Source organism: Tamandua tetradactyla, chromosome 3, assembly GCF_023851605.1.
Source record: "Tamandua tetradactyla isolate mTamTet1 chromosome 3, mTamTet1.pri, whole genome shotgun sequence".
NCBI classification, from domain to species: Eukaryota; Metazoa; Chordata; class Mammalia; order Pilosa; family Myrmecophagidae; genus Tamandua; species Tamandua tetradactyla.
Genome location: NC_135329.1, coordinates 108,315,281 through 108,336,300, shown reverse-complemented (window position 1 = coordinate 108,336,300; position 21,020 = coordinate 108,315,281). Strand labels below are relative to the sequence as shown.

At 39.0% G+C, this 21,020-nt stretch overlaps 1 protein-coding gene and 1 pseudogene across 1 annotated transcript in view; one reads left to right on the top strand and one right to left on the bottom strand.

The window, feature by feature from the left end:
- Positions 1-18,076, bottom strand: part of LOC143676780 (ribosomal protein uL30-like pseudogene) — a 35,535-nt pseudogene extending 17,459 nt beyond the window's left edge.
- Positions 1-21,020, top strand: part of NXPH2 (neurexophilin 2) — a 119,105-nt gene that overhangs the window by 84,102 nt on the left and 13,983 nt on the right. The window lies entirely within an intron of this gene.

Here is a 21,020-nt window from a genome sequence, read left to right as displayed (position 1 = left end):
CTTCCATTCATGTAAAATATAGCCACCATTGTAAATTAATTAGTGCCATTCTGCAACACAAGCACCACACACACAAACACATACACACCCACACATGCATACCTGTTCCCATGAATTCAGGTAATATGTGTTATTCCTGAGAGACTACTCTGCTCAGCACGTGCTGTCAAAAGTCAAGTTTCCCAATCCTCCTGGCCCCAGGCCTTGGTGTGGGCCCCCACAGTGTCCTCATCTGAGACCGTCTGGCAGCCAGCTAGCCATGGTCCTCTCCTAGTGACCCCTCAAGCTCTCTGGAGTCTTTTCAGCTCAAATTAAAACGTAAACCAATTGCTACAGATGAAGAGAGACAGCAGATGGGGATATGCACTTCAAATGTAGCTAGTATCAAGGGAGCTCCTTCCTTAAACAAAAGGTAGAGGCTCCTTAGGCAAAGGAAAGTGTGAATGGGAACCACAGGCCACATCAGGAACAGCGGCAGCGGCACAGGCCCAGCATGGGCAGAGGCACTGGCCTAGAGGCTCCCGGTGGGGGCGGGGGTCATGGGACATGGGTGCATTGGGCCACTGTGGGAGCCCTGAAAGGCTAGAATCAGGGGCTTGAATCTTACAGAGTCAGAATAAGGAACAAGCGAAGAGTAAAAAATAATCTGTGCTGTAAGAGAGATAATTGCAGTCAACAAGATGAATTCAACTGAGGGAGAATGTACGGGGAAAAGAGACAAGTTTGGAAGTTATCATGAGATAGCTTTGGCCTCAGGTAGAATGAAGGCAGATGGATGAATGAAAGAAAGGTATAAGTATTAGAAAAAGAGAGAAGGAAATTTCCATTCGTGTGTCTATTAATTGATTATCCTCCTTTCTCGGGCAAAGATTTTAAAATAGAATTTTGCTAGTGATAAGACAGCAGTAGGCAATATCAGGTCAAAAACAGCATCATCTCATTTCATCTCATTTTAATAAGTAGAGAGCTGGCCCTAGGAAGTTGGCAGCAAGATGAATTTTGGCTGAGGAGCAGGGACGATATTAGCAAGAAATGCTGAATGGCCCCAGTGAGCTCAGGCAAAGCTGTGGGTGGGCGGGGCTGCCAACCTGGATGCGTGTTACCGTTAGGTATTCCAGGCAAGTTAGGGAGTAAGAGGTGGATTGGAATGCTTGAACAAGCAAGGGCCAGAAAATGAGTGAATGAAGGCTATTTTAGCCAGAGAGTAAACAAGTCCAAAGCATTGGAGCAGAGATCTTGGTGAGGGAAACTCCACTGGAAACCACAGGCCTGGGGGTAAGGAACTACAATAGCTTATCGTAAAATCAATCTTAAAGAGACTGAGGTGCAGGAGCCGTTTCCTGTCCTGGTTTCTGTGACTCCCGCTTGGGGTCCGTCTCTTAGCGAACGGGGGGACTCGGGCAGTCCGGATCTGCTTTTGGTCCCGGGGGCTCGAAGGTGTGGAGGGCGCGCGACGCTCAAGGAAGAGTCGCGGGAACGAGTGGAGGTGCACATTGAACGTTTATTAGAGGAAGTGCAGTTGCTTATATAGGGTGAAGCGTTTAGGGGAGGGGTGAGCGAGAAGGGCTTAGAGCAATTTTTTGATTGGTTGGGACGGGTTTTATTGCCATAAATGGAAGGCTCAGGCGGGGGTTTTAGAGGAAGGGCTGGTCCTCACTTGAAGGACCAATGGGATGGTTAGAAATGAGCTGTAAATAGTTGCTAGGTAAAGAGCTGGAGGAACGGGGACCAAAGTGATACCCGGCACTGAGGTAGAGTTAGTCTGCCATTTAGTCATCAGGCTAAGTATCTTAGAGGTAACCTCAACTGCACTAACCACTCCATTTGCTTCTCAAGAGAAACTGCAAAGGCTGCTGCCAGGTTAATATAAGAGAGAAAATGCAGCCTATCTGTTGCTGAGGGGACCACCTCTCCTTCTCTCCTGGCCTATGCAGCTGCCCTTATCACCATAAGAAGACGGAAGGGGCCTCTGTATCACTGCCACTGGAACAGTGAGTCTGCACAGAACCACTCCCCAGTGACTCTCGGAGTCAGTACTCTGGGGCCTGAATAGCTCCACCGTTGATTAGAGTTAGCTCCACAGCCATTCCCTGCTGCTAAAATACACATGTGTACCAGGGGAATATTTGAAGTGCTGGTTTCTGAAGCTTTTGTTTGGTAGAATGCCAGAGAACACAGCTTTTGCTGTCATAATTGGTCTAAATTTAAATGCTCGCTTGTGTTTGTTTCAGATTGGTTTGTGTGTACATGGACACAGCTTAGGTTTGTGGGAATAGAGTTTATTTTGTCAACATGGAGACAGTGAATCAGAGTTTTTTGTTGTTTAAACTAGCCCTTGTTTTCAGTCTTGATTTCCCTATACTTCTGTAAATGTCCTCAAATATTTAAGTCAAGAAGAGCCTGGAATTCAACCACTTAATTGGAGGTTTTCCTGTTCACAGTAGTTAACTTTTCTGCAACTTGTCGCCTTAATTTAGAACAAAGGATAATAAGCACCGTATCTCAAATAAATTTTGGCCTATTTCTAGATCACTTTGTAGAATATTCAGAAGGATAAGACATTTATTGTCTTTCAGGAGTTTTCAGTAAAGTTCTGAGGGGGAGAATGTTGTCTAGAATTTTATGAGTGATTTTCAGTCAAATTGCTAAATGGGCTTATTTAATATCTTTCAGGGAATGAAGCATTAATTTGCATATTGAATCACATTACATCTGCCTCTATTAATGAAATTATTTTTGGATTTAGACAGTCAATACAGTCTTTTGCAATATTCAAATCCTCATATAAGAAATACTGGAAGCTCCATTGTATGTTCAAATGCTTTGTGAAACATCTCAATTCATCTGTGCTCATTCTCCTCCCAAGCTTGGGATCGTGGATGGGGCAACAGACGCCAAATGTTTAATGTATTCAAAGAGTGGGTAAGGTAGCAATTATCTTTGTTTTCCAGATAGGCCTTCCTTGGTGTCCTGTTCCAGGAGAAGAATGAATTTCTCCGATTCAAGCACAGTTGTTAAACACCCTGTGTATCAGGCTAAGTGCAGTCGTGGCAGAGAAAACATAGAGTCACATATGAGGCTCAGAGCGGAAAGGACAGCCCTGGCATCTTAGGACAGCCAGATTGGGGACTGCAATCACAAATTATTCCAGTGAAGAAGAAATGGTGGAAGTATCTATAATAATCAGCTTGACTGCCCAGGGAGCCATCTGACAAGGTCAGATTGTGAAAAGGCAGACACAAGACTTACTTATTAAATTAGCTGATGACATGAGGCTCAGAGAGATGGGAGCTATGATGGCTGACAGACTCACATGGATCTCAGCAGGCTAGGATGATGGGCCAAATCCAAATGAAGAAAGTTAAAAGGGATCATTCTGAGGTCTGGCACTTGGATGCAAAACGAATACCACCAACAGAGGATAAAGGATATATGTTTAGCAAGTTTGGAAAGGTTTTAGTTGAAAATAAGAGAAGGTTGTGAGTCATCAGTATGACGTAAGCTTTCCAAATGTGCATAAGCTCTCCAGCAGGCTTATGCAACCCCGACTGTATTAATAGATCATGGTGTTTAGGAAGAGAAAGGTGATAGCATAAAGCATTTGGTGGCAGTATACTCAGATGTCAAGCAAATGTTCTTTGGGGTCAGACAACTGTGTTTCAGATCCCAGCTCCAGCTAATAGTATAGTAGTGGTTCTTCTCCCACCAGATCAGGACCAGTAACGATTTGTAAAAATATCGGGCTTACATTAGGCTTTTTACTTTAACAAACAATGAATGCTCATTCCTTTTCAAATCTTTTGATGGAAGACCAGGCCTTTCCTTTGACGATGGAAATGTATAGCCAGTACACAGTAGCATTTCCATGCTGTTGGTTTGCAGCTGCTGTCCATTCTCAATTGTTAGGAGTTTATTCTGATTTGCTGTAACAGTATTTGAAACATCATTCCTCTAAGTGTTGATCCCCCTGATGGGAGTTATTCATTTCATCATTTACATAAATCCCATTTTAATGAGTATCTAAGATTTCTAGCTTCAATTTTTTTTCTTTCATGGAGCAAGTACCTAAAGACACCTTCCAATCAATTTAAATCCTTCTTGAATTTTTACATTTTTTTTTCTTTTCACGCTTTTCTTGCTCTCATTTATTTCAAGAGCAGTTTTTTTAAGTGACTTGTCTGTAACAGGTTTTTCAAAAAACGTCCAACTTCATTTTCGCAGAAATAATGTTTCACTGATATTTTATCAGCTTACATAATATTTGATTAAATTGCATATTTAGATAACAAATAGAACTAGCATAAACAGGATGGAGATAAACAGCCATTTCACATACAACTCAACCGCAGTACATGGGTATTGGAGATAGTCTGTTAGCTGTGAGAATTCAGTGTATTGTGGCCTCATTCAGATCCAGTTGATAGCACTGGTTAATCTGGTCAGTTGGCTAGCAGGCTTGTCCAGCCTCTTAACTTTTCTGCAGCATGTCATCTTACTGTAGAAATGGCTCCAACTTTCTGGCAAACTCTTGCTACTTAATCTTAAGCCTCGATGCCCTCATTTGTAAAATATGCATTATAGAATAAGAACACCTACCTCACAAGGTTTTTGTGAGGACCAAATGAGAAAGCAGGGTCTATGCCACAAAAAAAATCCTCAGTAAATATTCATTAGCATCTTATTAATAGATATAGTCTGCTCTGTAATGCTTAGGCAAGGAACAGATTGAGATTGTTTCCCCTACGACACTTTTCATTCTATGTTACACAAGACTGTGAACCCCTAGAGAGCACAGATCCTATTTTCAGCTGTTCATCCCTCATATATTTTAAGCTCCTAATGAATGTTTCTGGAATTAATTAATGACATTACATTTTATGGGGTAAATAAAGAAAAGAATCACAATCAGAGCAAAGTCAGCAGGATGGTTAGAGGAATTGAAAGATGATTGACGATTGAAGGAACGCCAGGCATTTAGTCTGAAGAGAGCCATCTCTGATAGGAAGAGTTGTTATATAGAAGTATCACTGAGCTTATTCTGGAAGACTCCAGAGAGAGAGCTAGGACCACTGAATAAAGTTATAGGCGGATAGATTTCAACTCAGCAGAAACATGAATTTTAATAGAGAATTTAAAGATGAAATAGGCTACCTTGGAGATAGCTTCCTGTCATTGGACATGTTCAAACACAGGTGAGATGACCAACTTGACAGTGATGGTACAGAATAAGCTCTAGGTATGCTGTGGACCTTCTGTTAGGAATTAGTAACTTTGGTCCAGGAACCCTGGAACGTAGTGAATGCTAATGGCGAGGCAGGAAACTCAGTTACTGAAAAAACTGTATTAGGAAGGATTAGGCAGAAGGGAATTGTTGGGTCTTTGTGACTGTCAAATTAAGAGTGGTTCTAAATATGATTGATTTGCTCTTAACTTAAAAATAGGTGTCTTCTCTTTAAAAGAATGTTTATCTGTCTCAGTGTGTCTGAACTATGATTAAGAGTATGTGTGTGGTGATTATATATAATCAGACACTGTCTTTCAGCATAAGAATTCCATATTTCAAATCAAGGGGAAAAACAAAGACCTTATTAATCTTATTTTCTGTGATAGGATTATTTTATGGCTCTGTTACATAAGACTTAGTATATGTATTTCAAATGACTTAGAAATCTGAAGAGGAATATATAAGGTTGATAATGCTAAATAGTGCTTACCCCTGATGGATCCCACAGGTTGGATGAAATTCACTTGAATAGTTCTGTATCTTAGACTATAGAAAATCTAATAACAGACATCACTTTGTCTTAGTATTAGGAGACAAGCCACAATAGCTGTATTAAGGTAGTCTTTAACTCTAGATAGTTGTCACATTTTTAGGAATATAATTTGAACCCCAGTATATCTTCGCTCCATTCCATAATGGAGCCCACTCTACCTCCTGACAGTGTGTACTCATAGATTTCCAGTTTAGAATCTCTTTAAAACCTATCTATAAAGAACAAATATCATTCCTTCACATGAGGTAGAACCTGTCATAATTAACTCAGACTAATTTATTATGTGAGTCAGGCATTTGGCTCCTCTGACATGAAAGGATGACTTCCCCCTAGTATTGGCCCAGTACTAGAAGCTGCTTATAGCCTGCATCTGTTCTGATTGGTGGGTGCTGATTAGCATCCGTTCGGATTGGTCAGTACCTCTGCTGAGCCCATCCTAGATCTATTTGATATCACCAAATAGATTAGACTCCCCTGAGGAGCTGAATACCCTGGGGTGCTAAGGGTCCCCATGCCCCTCCAGATTTACTTGGTCCAAGGTGGTACCTGAGAATCATAACTTTTTACAAGCTGTCTAGGTCAGTGCTTCTCAAACCATCTGTGTAAAACGCTGATTTGCTGTTTGTTTATTTGTTTGAAGTTTCAGTCTCTCATGGACTTAGAGTTTTGTAAAATGCAAAATCACATTCTTGGATGTTAACTGCAATATCAAATTGCTATAGAAGTTTCTAAACACTCCCACTTTCCGTGTTTATAATGGACTAGGTACAGTTTGTGGATGGGAATGATCAGCAGACCATATACTTTGTGCCACGAAGCCAGCATGGTGAGCCGCAGGCTTAGAAAGCCTGGTTGTCTGATTACATAGCCTGGAGACACTTTTTAGTCAGGGTCCCAGAGCACATAGGTAAATACTAGATCTTTATCAAATAGGATGTATGCCAGACATTGTCGAAGCCTCTGAGGGATACAGTGTGACTAAAACCCAGATTTTGCCCTCAAAAGGCTTACATTTGGGTATGGGCAAGGAGTGGGTAACTAACATTCATTAAAACTCTTACAATCCTCTAAGTGCTGTAATAACATTAAATCCAGGGGCTGGTAGGAGAGGCTTGTGGCTCACAGGAGTTCCATAAGTTTGGAATGGGATCTAACCCTCTATATTTTTTTAAAAAGGTCCCCCTAATTCACCTTGTTAAGGAATAAATAGGAGCAGACACATAATACATTCTCAATTAGGATGTTATTTGCCATACTTTTTAATAATAGCTCTACCACCATCCTAAGCATCCGTTAAAATGCACGTAAAGAATTACTGTCATTTATATTTCATTATATTGACCCAATTCACATTTATTCACGTCATCTCCTAGACAGTGCAACTGAAGGAGAATCCTTGAGACTACCTTTAAAACAGAAAGGTAACAGTAAAAGCTGTTCTTATCTAAAACTTGGTGTGGTTAGGTTTTAGCATTATACCACTGAAGCTCCTACTGGCGTTGCTACATAATAACACCCAAGACCCATGTTTTGTTTGTACTCTAGTGACTGGAAATAGTTTGCTGTGGCACCTTTGTCTGTTAAAGGCATGGGGGACTTAATATTTTCATCCTTGTACAACCTGATTTATGCCTTCAAACATCTGTCAGCTGTGCCTTGTTTTGAAATTGGTAGTGATGCTGCTGATGATTTTTCAATAGCAGCTGGGAGACATTCATTAGCTAGACTCTCAGAGGGTGTGTGTGGCTGTAATATTTTCTTTTACTAATGATCTCTGAAGCATTAAATATTATGCATCCCATATCTACAGGAAATCTTGAATTTTTATTTCCCAGCTTCAAGTCTCGATGTGTTAGGTTTTACTCAATTAGCCAAATATCAACAATCCAGTCTCTGGGTCCTGAAGATATAAAAGAAGAATGGACTTGAACTTCTCGTTAAATGCTTATTATTTCACACCAGGAGAGAACATGGTCCATGCTCTCCAGCAGATATACATAAGAGATGAAGCCCTATTTTTCTTAAATGATTTCCAAATTAATTTGCCAATAGACTATCCTATGATTTAGTTCTCAATAAGATCAACTTGCTTAACCTTTTTCTAGATTCAGAATAGAGGAGTGGTTCCTTTGTCCTTCCTAAACTTCTCTAGTCTTTGCTTTGGCCATTGTTAAAGCTCTTGTCTGCTCAAAGTTTTATGTATCTTAATTTTTTTCCTCTAGCACCTGGCAACTCCTTATATATAAACAAAGCATCTTACACTGTATTTGAAAACGTTGGATACCTCTGTAAAAAAAAAAAAAGAAAATAGCCTGTCCTCTTGGCCTCATTTATTCCTGTGCTTTAAATTTACATCGATTTCTTTTTTCTTTAGGTTACTTTATTCAGATTATTCAGGGAGGGGATGGGAAGGTGACACAAGAAAAATTTTGAATCTTCTGCAGCTGTTCCTGGTAGTGAAAGCCGTGTGGGAAGACCTGAGGTGATAAGACGTTATGGGCCAAATGCATAATTTTACTTAAGCTAGGTCCTGAGTCTGGGATTTATTGAAAAGATAAAGGAACAGCTTCTGGAAGATGATAAAGTAGCTCTGTATTGCAGAGAATGGTCGCAACTTTCCTCCCCACTTGCGGTGCCCTGCAGCGGACTTTGTCCCTCCCTCAGAGGACTTTGCCCCTCCTCCTCCCCCGCCCTGTGCAGGGCGGCTCCTAGGACCCGCCCCCTCTGAGAGCGAGCACTGCGCATGCCCGGTGCGGCTCTCACACAGCAGGAGAAGAGGTGAAACCTTGTGGAGTGGATTTCCCAAAATAACTTAAAGCCCGCTCTGCAAGCCACGGAACCCTCACTTGAGTGAGGCGAGTTTCTATGGAGTGGTACTGCTTTACAGTTTGTACTTTCATGCTAGGTCATGAGCTCTTTGAAAGATTTATGACTTACCCGTTTCTATAACGCTCCGAAATATTGAAAAAACATAGTGTATGGAGTTAAGAGAGTCAGTTTCAAATCCAGAACCTGTGATCTCCCCAGGCCTCAGTTTCCTCATCTGTGCAGTGTAGATTATACCCACCTACATTTCTGTGGTGAGGATTGAATGACCCAAAGATCCAAATCACCAAGCACATGATAAACATTCAGTTAATTTTTAAGTGTTGTTACAAAAAAAAAAAAATAGTTTGTTTTTTTTTTCCAAGAGTTCTTTTTAACCTCTCTACAGTGCCTTGTGCTCAGAAACTATTGCTGATCCTGCCCAGGATGTTTTCTTTCCCCTCACCCTCTATCCATCTTTTTATTCCTCGTCCCTTTTTTTTAATTTAACCCTGTTTTCCTTAGTTTGCCTTTTTTTTTTTTGGTTTCTTTCTTTCTTTCTGACGTATTTAAGCCTTAAATCCAAGAAGTGCGCTCTGTTCTGCCAACGTACATTCCCTAAACTCGACGGTGTCACTCCAGGCTAAAGGTATTGCTGACTGCCTTAAAACAGGCACTAAAACCACCCCCAACCCCAACCCCACCCACAGAGGCTGGCAGATTGCAAATTCTCTTGGAATTAGATTAGGCATCTCACAGTTAAAAGCCTCTCAACCTGACAACAGGACTATTAGCTGCTATGCTTCCTATTTGATTGCTTTTGCTTTTTTCCCCAGAAGGTAATATCATGAATAGTTTTACAATTGAGTCTGTTTACCATATTTACAATTCTTCCTGCCTCCTTTCCTTGCTTTTCTTAAAGTGAGTTCTCTACATCTCTTTCAAACTGCCTTCATCCCAGTGCCGCAGTAACTCTTGCTGGAGGCTCCAGGGGATGAGAACAGATGTGAAATTCTCCTGCAGTTAGAAGATAGCACCACTGTGCTTCAACCACTGATATGAACCAACAGATAATTACAGTTTAAAATTAGTATTTTAATGAACCAATCTTAGAAATTGTAAAGTGAAGTCTCCCAGACATTCATGAAATAAGCAGGGGGGCGGATATTAACTAAGAAGTCCAACAGACGGATGGTCAGCAGGTGCTGGTCTGATAGAGAATTGAACAATCCAGTTTTTATGTGCTGTGCAAAGTGGGGGCCTGGAGGGAAGGGGCTTATTTAGAAGAGAACAGAAATGTCTAAAAAGCCGTGTCAATTTCTAATCAGTCATAGATCTGAGGCTTCATTCCAAGAACCTCCAATTTAATTTCAGTGCAAAATATTGGAAAATAAATTCCCTGTCCATTTCAACTTAATGTCAAGGTCCTCTTTTTCCTTTTCAGAAATTAATGGTGTCATTAAATATTTATGTGACCTGATAACCAGCAGTAAATGTTAGCAGTATTATAAATTGTTTCAGCAAAATAGAAATTTTAGAAGCTAGATGTTAGTAGGTAAAAAGATCGTTGGATTGTTAAGATTTGTTTTTTAAATTTTTATATTGCTAAATATATATTTTACTAAAGACTTGGCTATTATGCAGCTTATTCAATTACAGAAAATGCTGCCGATAATGTTTAAAATGGTTTGAGTGTTGCATTAAAATGGGCTATTGGGTGCATCCCTGTAGGTAGTGGTAATAAAGGGAGCTTGGTTCTGTTTTTTTTCCAGGACTTACTTGCTTGAAGAACTTGAATTATTTGCTTAAACTGTCTGTGCCCTGATCTCTCTCTGAGAAACGGGGTTGTTAGCATTAGCGTCCATGTGGCTTAGTGGGAAATGGGGGAAATGGCATTCCATGTCCTCAGATTCTACAGACCACCTCAAGGTCATATTCGCTACATGAATGGACTGAAGTTGCATAATTACATAGAGTGTGCACTGAGGAAGACTTGCCACGTATTAGCACACCTTGATATAGATCTTCATATATTTTGACTTTTGGGAAAATTTTGAATTAAAGATTGCTATTAACAAGAAAATAAAGGCAAATCTATTTCTGCAGAATGCATTGCACCTAGTAGGAGACTGGCGGGAATCAGGTGGGAAACCTGCTCTCCCAAAACTCTGATTCAGACCCATCCCTGCAGAGGATGCCCCCTCTTGCTAGCTTCTGTCCCTCCTAGAGGCCTGGTACAGTAGGATCTGCCCTCACTTCCACCCCTGCCTTAGACTAGCTTCATTAACCTACTACAATTTTAATTTACCCATCTGGTCTCACTCCTGCCCCTAGGTCAGCTCTACCATCCCAGTACTGAACACTGTTCTAACAGGGTGTAACTTTTGGAGAATGCACAAAGAAAAGAGGGGAATGTCTTATTCTCTCTTCCTGTGCACTATTAAGAGTAATTTTCATTGTAGTGAATTATTCACAAGATATCAACTGGTAACACAGGTTGTGTTATTTATTTACTTTATTTTCAGAGCGCCACCCTGGAGCCAGTCTTGATTAAAAGAAAAACAGGCTATAGGGCCCAGGCACTTTTATTTCAGAAGGCACTTTTATTTCTTCTGCCCGCAAAAGATTAAGATGTGTACTCTATTGACAATGGTAAGAGTTTGTGTTCATTCACAGTTTTCTCAACTTACATAGTTGAAGAAATCTTATGTATTGCTGATCAATTTTGGAGATTACTTTAGATTGTGTGTATATACATTTGTATATATGCATATGTGTACATATGTATGCACATACACATACATTTTCAACATTTTAAAATTTCTGTTCATTATAACAAATATTTACTGACCATCATGTCCCAGGTTTTATGCTAGGCATCATCTATACAATAAAGCTAAATTTGTTAAATGCTTAACTGTTTAATAACCAGACACTGAAGTAGTTTGGTTCCCAAACTCCACTACCCTTTTCACTTTCCCCAGAAGCCAGAAGACTAAAGTTCTCCTCCTTAGATAGCATATTCCCTGAATCTGTGGGCATATTTCGATTAAAGAATCTCATTTGGGAGGCATAATTACTGAATTTATACCTGTTTAATGTGGACTATTTTTAAAAAATAGAAATGCGTTAATAATAGGGAGTAACTACTAATGACCTTTCTGCCTAATTGTAACCTATAAATATTGTAGGATGTTTATTCCAACCTGCTTCTATTCATTTTTCATCTACACTATAGTTGGGATGATACTTTATATATAATGTTTGTTAATCAATCATTGGAGAAATAAGATTGCATTTTCCATATCATTAAAAACACATACCATTTAAAAATACAGGATAATAATGGGGTGCACGGGTAGTTCAGTAGTAGAACGCTTGCCTTCCATGCGGGAGACCCGGGTTCAATTTCCCCCTCCCCAAACAAAAAATACAGGATAATAGGCTTTTAAAGAAACATATCAAAATTAAGTTTTCTTCAATTTTCAAAGGTTTTGGTTGTTTGTAGTTTGTCATAATATAAATAACACTGGAGTGAACATCCATTATGCATATGCCACAGTTGGTATTTTGGAAAATTTCCTTAGTGTAGGACTTCAGAAGTGCAAATTTTACAGCAAAAAAAATGCAGAATTTTAAACTTTTTGTGCATATTATAAATTGCTCTCCAGGAATACTCTACTAATTTATATTGCCACAACAAAATAAGGGAAAATATCCTTTCTAGCATTAAATATTCTGAGTTTTTAGGTGTTTGTTGTTTGTGTTTATTTTATATTTGATAATTTCTTAGTCACAGATTGTTTAATTTGTACTTATTTGATTAATTGTATGGATGAACTTTTCTTTGAATTTCCTCTAAAGACAATTACTTTTCTTACTTATCTATTAGTTTATATTCTTATTTTCTTTTTGTATGAAGAAGAAAATAAGAAACACCAAGAATCCTTTATCCTGAGACAATCAGTTAGTATTTTAGTTTAGTTCCTGCTAATAATTTTTAGTGTGTGTACAAATTTTTTTATAAAATTTTGTCACTTTTCCCTGCTTAGCAGTGTTTCATTTTTCATTTTATTATGTCTACATTACTTATATTATTTTAATATCTCCCATATAAATTATGGGAATTAAACTATTTTAAGAGTACAGTTCAAAGAGTTTTGACTAATGTTTACATATGTGTAACCAACACCTCAGTTAAGGTATAGAACTTTTCATTCTCACAAGTTCTTTCGTAGTCAGCAACACCCTCCCACTCCTTGGCTCAAGGCAACCACTGAACTGGAATTCCATATAAATGTAATTACACTGACTGCCTTCCTTGGGGCCTGGATGTTTCTGAGATTCATACATGTTGTTGCAAGTTATCAGTAGCTTGTTAATTTTTTTACTGAGTAGTTTCCCATTGTATGAAAGTGTCCATTTATATTTTCTCTATAGAGAATTACTTTTTTACTATTAAGTTTATTGTTTTTATTTTCAATTGATTATCCATTGTTTTCCAGTTGATCATGTAATTAGCCATTATTTAATTACCCATATTTGATTTTCCATTATTTGGATATTTGGGTTGTTTTAAGTGTGGGGCTTTTATGAATAACACTGCTGTAGACATTTGTGTAAAAGTATTTGTTGGAAATGTGTATCCATTTCTCTTTGGTGAATCTTTAGGAGTATAATTTCTGAGTTTTAGTGTATGTATATGTTTAACTTGATAAAAAACTTCCAAATTGTATTCCAAAGTTATTTTTTTACATCTTGCATTCCCGTCAGCAATGTATAAGTGTTTCAGTTACTCCATATCTTTGTCACCACTTGATACTGTTGGTCTTTTTAATTTTAGTCATCATAGGCGGGGGTAGAGGTATTTCATATTGGCTTAATTTTCATTTCCCTGATGACTAATAATATGCGGCATTTTATAATGAGCACATTGGCTAAATGTATATATCTTTTTTGAAGAAGTATATCTTCTTTTGCTCAACTATTTTGCCCATTCTTTTAAATTGGATTTTTGTCTTCTTATTATTGAATTCTATGAGTTCTTTATCATATCTGGATAAATGTATTGTGAATATATTCTCCTGCTCCATGATTGTCTTTTATTTTCTTAACAGTGTCTTGCAAAGAGCAGGAAGTGTTAATTTTGAACAAGTACAGTTTTATCCATGTTTTTCTTTTCTGGTCCCTGCTTTTTATATCGAATCTCAGAAATCTTTGCTTATTTAAGGTCTTGAAGATTATTTCCTTTTTTTTTCTCTTGTAGATGTCTTATAGCTTTTGTGTTTACATCTGTCATCTATTTACAGTTAATTACTGTTATTGTGTATGGGATTGTCCAAATGTTTCAGCACCATTGGTTGAAAAGATCACTCTTTCTCCATTTAATTACTTTGGCACTTGTGTCAAAAATCAACTGATACTGTATTTATGGGTTTATTTCTGCACTGTTTACTCTGTTTCTTTAATCTGTATTTCTTTCCATAAGCCAGTTCCCTTGTGCATCATTTTGCTTCATGATAAATTCCTAGACATGGATTATTGAGTTCTGTGATACCACAGTTTTTAAGTGTATTTATTGATTATTGTGTCTAAATTTCTCTCCAGAAAGACTTCATTCATTTTTACTTCGACACTTTCCGAACTGCCAACATTGAGTAATACCATTTAAAAAGAAAAAAAAATGCCAATTTTACTTTTAGAAAATATTATGTCATTATTTTAAAGTTGATATTTCTTTGTTACTACCATAATTCATTGGCTATTTGTGTCTTTTCTTATGAATTGTATGTTTTTATCCATTGTATATGTTTTCATTGTGATTTTTATCTCTTAATGATTTATAAAATCTCTTTATATGATAAGGATATGAGGCTTTTTACTACCATATTTGTTTCAAATTGTATATCAGTTTGTTTGCATTTTACTTTTATTTGTTGGGTTTCTGATAACGAGGCATTTAATATTTATTATTTGATCTCTAAATCGACCTTAAGATCATTTTTTACTGCTCCCCAAATGTCCTCATGATTTTTATATACAGTTATGTGAAATATGTACATTTATTTGGGCAACAGTAATATTCTTACACTATCCATTCTTTCTAATCAAGCATATGGTATGTCTCCATTGAGTGTAGATTTGCTTTGTTGCTTTTGGTAAAGTTGTGTAAATTTGCTCATATAAGCTCAAACATGTCTTGTTAAAGCCATTGCATATATATTTTAAGCTTTATGTAGCCTTCATGAACAGCATCTTGTTCAAGTTACATTTTAACACTGTTAATATTAAAATAGAGAAAAATTCATTTTTAAGAATCTTTTATCAAGCTATTTTGCTGGACTGTATTACTTTAGAAACCTTTTAATTGGATTTCTGTTTATGTGCTTAATTTTCTCAATAGGTAATGATAATTTAGTCATTTTATGGCCAGAATTTTTAATTGTTAATTTTCATTATTCCTTAGTGAATTGTCAACAATTTCCACAGCAATTTTAAATAATAATTGTGATAGTGAATGCACAATCTTAAAACCTCAAATATCATTTACAGATCTTAAAAAGTATATTTAAAATGAAGTTAATTTGGAGTTTGAAGAAACCTAGATGCTGTCTAAGTTAACTCTAAGTTGATTTATGAATTTCCCTTATAACCTCAGAGACTTTTGCTTTAACATCTGGAGTGATGAGGAAGGACAAATTCACTATCACAGGAGCAGTTTATTCTAATGGGCAGTTCTCATGGTTAAAAAAATCTTCCTTTTATCAAGCCACAATCCGCCGACAGATTGTTTCTAAACTTAGACCTAGGGCAAGCCACAACAAATCTATCCTGAACTCTGTTGGACAGCCCTTCAAATATGTCAAAACAGCTCTCATAGCGCAGTGCTTAAAGACAGTCATATTGTCGATGAAAAAAAATAAAGGAATGACCACAATGAAGGATCTATAAATGCTATGGCAACTATATTCCATCAATTCGTGAGAAATGCTCATAATAAAGCTAGGCTGTGGGGTTCACGGTCTGAGTATCCTGTTCCTAATTCTTGTCAAATGGCTCAGAAGCTAACCCCTAATTCTGATGGCTTATATGACATTTGCGCATCTGGACATTGGATCTTTTTCAGCCCACATCCAGGCATGGGCCTTACCTTATATTATTAGCTGGACCAAAGGCTGCCAGTGGAGGGGCAGGGTGGCTACTACTAAAACACTTTTGTTAACAGAGTTTTTCCTACAGGTGCTTGGTCAGGTGGACAACATTTATATTTTTCAGCCCTCTTGTAATTGACCACGGCTCCTAACAAAGTCTGAGAAGCATAAGTACATTCACGGGACAAACCATAAATCAAGCAAAGACACTAAAAAAATGCTTAATACCTAAAAGAGTAAAGTTTTACTGAGTGTTAAGTATTATTAATGCCTTAAATCCTTGTTTGAAACTCCTTTTATAAAAAGAATTTTGTGAAATTGAAATACCACTTACATGCAGTGTGTAAGAATGAAAACAGTTTAATTTATTTGCAAACAAGGTTTTCTTGAGGTTCTGATTTAAGAATCCAGGACCTTGTTAATTGTTTACTTCTCTACCATCCTCTGCGGTTTATGTAACTCCTTTATAAATATTATAAATCCTCACATGCTTTTACAAATTAGGTCCTATCAAAATGAGAAGTGAGGTATATATCTAAGAGCAGATGATATCTGTTATGTAAAAATGACATCTGTTATGAATATATTAAATAAGTAAAGGAAATGGCCGTGAATTATATCTGCTTTCCGCTGGCCTGGCGTAACCATGCTTGCTACACCATTTGCTTCTCTTTAGATGTCCATTCAGAATTAACCTTTCAGCATTCTCTTCTAGGCAAAGTCCATATGAGACCCGAAACAGATGAGAATTGTTAGGCAAAGCAAAACAGAGAGGTGATTACTCAGCTTCTGAAAATGATTATTAAGGCTTCTCTTACACATGTATTGAATATTATTGGAAATTTTTAATTGACTAAAGCTCTGCATGGCTGATGAGGAACTAGCATTATTCCTTGGTAGAATAAACATCATCTTAGTCTCCTTTGTAAGTCATGCCAGCCATCTGGACTCTGGTTAGAATGTAACTGAGGAATCAGGATTTAAGGGATGATTTTGATTATAGAAATATTCCTTTTTGCTTTCTGGCATATTGGAGCCAACAGAGAAATACCTGAAATCTCTGAATTGTAATCCAGCTGGCTTGATCTCCAATAATGGTTGAATAGCCCTTCTCTTCTGACCCTGTAATTGTAAAAATCTTGTGACTAGCCTTCATCTGTACCTAGTTATCCAGTTTTTCAACTTTAGAGTCTTGTAATCACTAAAGACAGCCCCTAATGTTTGCTAATGAAGGATCTTGGGTCAGCCCAGAGCTAACTTACCCCAAGTCCCAAATTATCTTGATGACCGAGACCGGATTTAGCCTAAGTGGGCCCACCTGATATGTGCAGTAGCTTAGACTCTAACCTGCAAGTCACCTAGATCTCATTCCGCCATTTTCTTTCATACATTCAGTGTCCAATCTGCACATGCTCAATAATCAGATCACCTCTAATTACATCATCTAGGGCCACTGTGCTCATTATTCTAAACCCTGCCCGTATTTTCTCTTATAAAACTACCCCAATTACTGCAGTTCCGAGAAAGAGCTTTTGGGCTGCTAGGCCATCTGTCTCCTACTACACGCCTAGTAATAAATTCTTTCTCTCTTTGAAACCCTGGTGACTCAGGAATTGGTTATTGAGCACGTTGGGCAGAAGAATCCACAGCCTTTGTCCAGTAACAAGAGTGTCCAAGGGAGCCCAAGGATTGGGTCTGAACTTTTTAAAAACCTGCCTTCGCAAGGACTGTGAAATCTTGAAGGCAGACACCAGGGCTCTCTATGGGGACCTGTAAATCAGGATGACTCAGGCCTTCTACCCCACCCCCACCCCCCCCCACCCCCCAGTTAATGCTGCAGGTCCCTCCACACACAGACAACTTCACCTATAGGGCAAGATTCTGGCTATTTGCCCTTAGTCGCTACCATTCTGTCACCTGACAAGCACACCTGCCCTCCATGTGTCAATTATTGACTGCATAAAAGACTGCCCCCAAAACTTGATGTCTCAGAGCAATAAGCATTTCCTTATACCTCATGATGTTGTGGACCAGAAATCTGGATACAGCTTGGCTGGCTGATTCTTCGCTTGTTGTGGCATGAACTGGGCCACTTGGTGAATTCAGCTGGCCATTGGACTGGCCTGGAGGGTTTACAACAGCTTTATTCACATGTCTGGTACCTTGGCAGAAATGGCTGGATGTTTGGATGTAGCTGGGCTCCTTTCCCTCTCCATGTAATTTCAGGACTTTTTTATAATTAGTCTTTCCAGCAGAGTAATTAGAGTCTTACCTGACAGTCCAGGGCTCCAAGAGCAGGTGTTGTAAGAGACCATAGATTAGAGAGTTATACCTGGTCCCCATACTGAAGAATAGATTCCCCGATGAAGACATCAGAGATAGGCAAAAAGAGTTTGGGTTAGAGGGCAACATTCAGGCAGAGAGCAGTGTTTGCTTTTAGAATGGAGATGGACTTGGGAAAACTATCAATAGCAGTCATTCATTTTGGTAAATGACTATCAGTATATACATTTCAATCATATTCAATCTTTGCATGATAGATGCTGTAAGAACCATCTTTAGTTGCTAAATATTTACCTCTCCACTCTGTTTCCATATCTTCATTTGTATAAAATCAACTACAGTGGTACTAGAAAGAGCAGTCAACTGGAAATATAAAGAGCTCACTTCTACACCTTTGTATTAATTTTAAGGCCCCTAATTTCTTAACTTTTGAAATGTTGCAGCTGAAGCACATTCACCTCATGAAACCTCAAACAAGCATTTATTCATTACCTCCATTTTCAAGTGAGACACTCCACTTGAAACCTAAATGATCTGACCCCCGCCTTCTTCCCCAATATCCCCTTGTGCCCCCACCTACCTATTCCACCCCTACTAACCACCTTCGTCCAGTTCTTGGAATTCACCCAACTTTTATGGCTATAGGGCCTCCCAAAGACTGCCTCCTGTCTACAGCAGTCCTCCCAGAGAGGTGCGCTCAGACTAATCCAATGTCACCCTCAGGGCAGTCTTTGGCCACACTCTCTAAAGTCACCGGCCGTGTTTGGTGGTACATTCCTGTTGGTTTCCTTTTCTGCACTACCCAATTTCTACTGTCTTGTAAATGTCTTTTTATGCTTTCTGTCTTTCTCCTTAACTAGACACTACCCTCCATAAGGCAGGGGCCATGTCTGTCTCATTCACCAAAGCAGCCCAGAGCCTGGAACACAACCGTGCCCCAAAATCTGTGCGGAACAGGTATTGCAGGAGATTCAAAGTAACATGCAATCTAGTGAGAGGAGGTAAAACAAAGCAGAATTTTAATAGTGCTTTAGGAGAGCCATGGTCAAAGTTCCCTGAGGGTTTTCAAGAGGAATTGAAAGAAAGAGGATGCTACTGCATAAGAGTAAGTGGAGAAGCACACTGGAAGGGCAGTGGGAACCTTTCTGGAAGAACCTTACTGACCATTGTAAGGAGTCTGAATTTTCTTCCAAGTCCAGTGGAATACACTGAAAACTTTGGGCAGCGCAGGAATATGGGCTGGTTGTATAAAAGTCATTCTGGGTGCAGGTTGAGTTGGAGGGACAAGACTGAACACAAGAGGCTCTCGAGGCCAGGAGAGAGACTAGGTCTGTGATGGAGAAGATGTTGGAGGTGGAGAGAGGTATACAGATTTCAAATATATTGGGGAAATGAATAGAGAAAGTAGTGATGCACTGGATGTGGGAGGACGAAAACCAGAGAGGGGTCAAGAAGAACTCAGGGTTCTGGGGTGAGTCCTTGGGCAGATGTGTTGTGTTTTTTGGAGATGATAAAGACTATAACCAAGAAATTAGTATTTGAGGAATGATTCTGATTACTGAATCGTTATATAGATATTCCTTTTTGCTCTCTGGTATATTAGAATAGATGAGGGAAATGCATGAAATCTTTGAATTGTAATCCAGCTGCCTGATCGCTGATAATGATTGTATAGCCTTTGTGTTGTGCTCTGGAGTTGTAACTTGTGGCTAACCTTCATTTGTACCCAGTTATCCAGTGTTTCAACTTTAGAGTCTTGTAATCACTGAAGACAGCCCCTAATGTTTATTAATGAAGGGTCTTAGATCAGCCCAGAACTAACCCACACCAGGTCTAAAGTTATCTTGATAATCGAGACTGGATCTAACCAAAATGGGCCCACCTGACATGTGCAGTAGCTTAGACTTTAACCTACAAGTCACGTAGACCTCATTATAATACTAAAAATCACGGTCATCATAAGGCTGTCACTTTCTTACCTAGGTCCTGTGACTAAGCATGTAATCAGTCTGTGCATGCTCAATAATCAGATCACCTCTAATTACATCATCTGGGCCACTGTTCATTATCTTAAGCCCTACCCATCTTTTTCTCTAATAAAACTATGAGAATTTCTGCAGTTTGGGGAGACAGATTTTGGGCGGATAGGCCATCTGCTCTCCTGCTGTGCACCTAGCAATAAACTCTTTCTCTCTTTGAAACCCCAGTGTCTCAGGAATTGGTCATTTGAGCACCCGGGCTAAAGAATCCACCTCCTCTGCCAGTGACAAGACTAGATGGCAAAGGGAGAATACATTTGTGAGGGGGAAGTCAGCTCAGAGAGGAAGTAAGTACAAATTGTCAAGGAGACATTTTAGATTTCAGGTTGTTTCCCCATCTCTGGATAACTTTGCTTTCTGACCGCTTCCACCCTCTGCCACCACTTGAGCTATTTCCTACCTGCTCAGCCGGATCCATCCCACGACAAATTCCGACTGTGGTATTGGGGTGTCTGGACATCATAGTTGCTCAACAGGCTCCAGGAGGAACTGAGTTTAGGAGCAGGTTGATTAGTTCTTGTCTTAATCTGTTTTGGATATAAATTTCCAGTGAATTGCTGATTGCTCCTCCCTCTAGGATAGGACATAGGAAAGATTTCAACCGGCCTATTATGCAGATATGTCCACAGAGGCCAAATGCAAGGCCTTGAGAAATGGAGCATATTAAATAGGCATATTTAATCTAGGCCCAGAACATGTTTAACTTGAAATAATCAGATACTTATTTCCCCACAGTGCTGTGTAAATTATCCGAATACCTTCTTTTGTTCTTATCTCTGATGTGGACACTCCTGGAAAAGCTTACTCCCTCCTTGCAAGTCAGTGGATGCTGTGCTGATTCTGCCCTGGATCCCGAGGCTACTTCCCGCAGTAATCCGTCTCTCCCTTCCCCTTGCATCCCAGACAGTGGGCTTAGGCTTGCAGTCTCCAAGGGCCAGAGCTGCCAGGACCTTCTCAGGGATTGT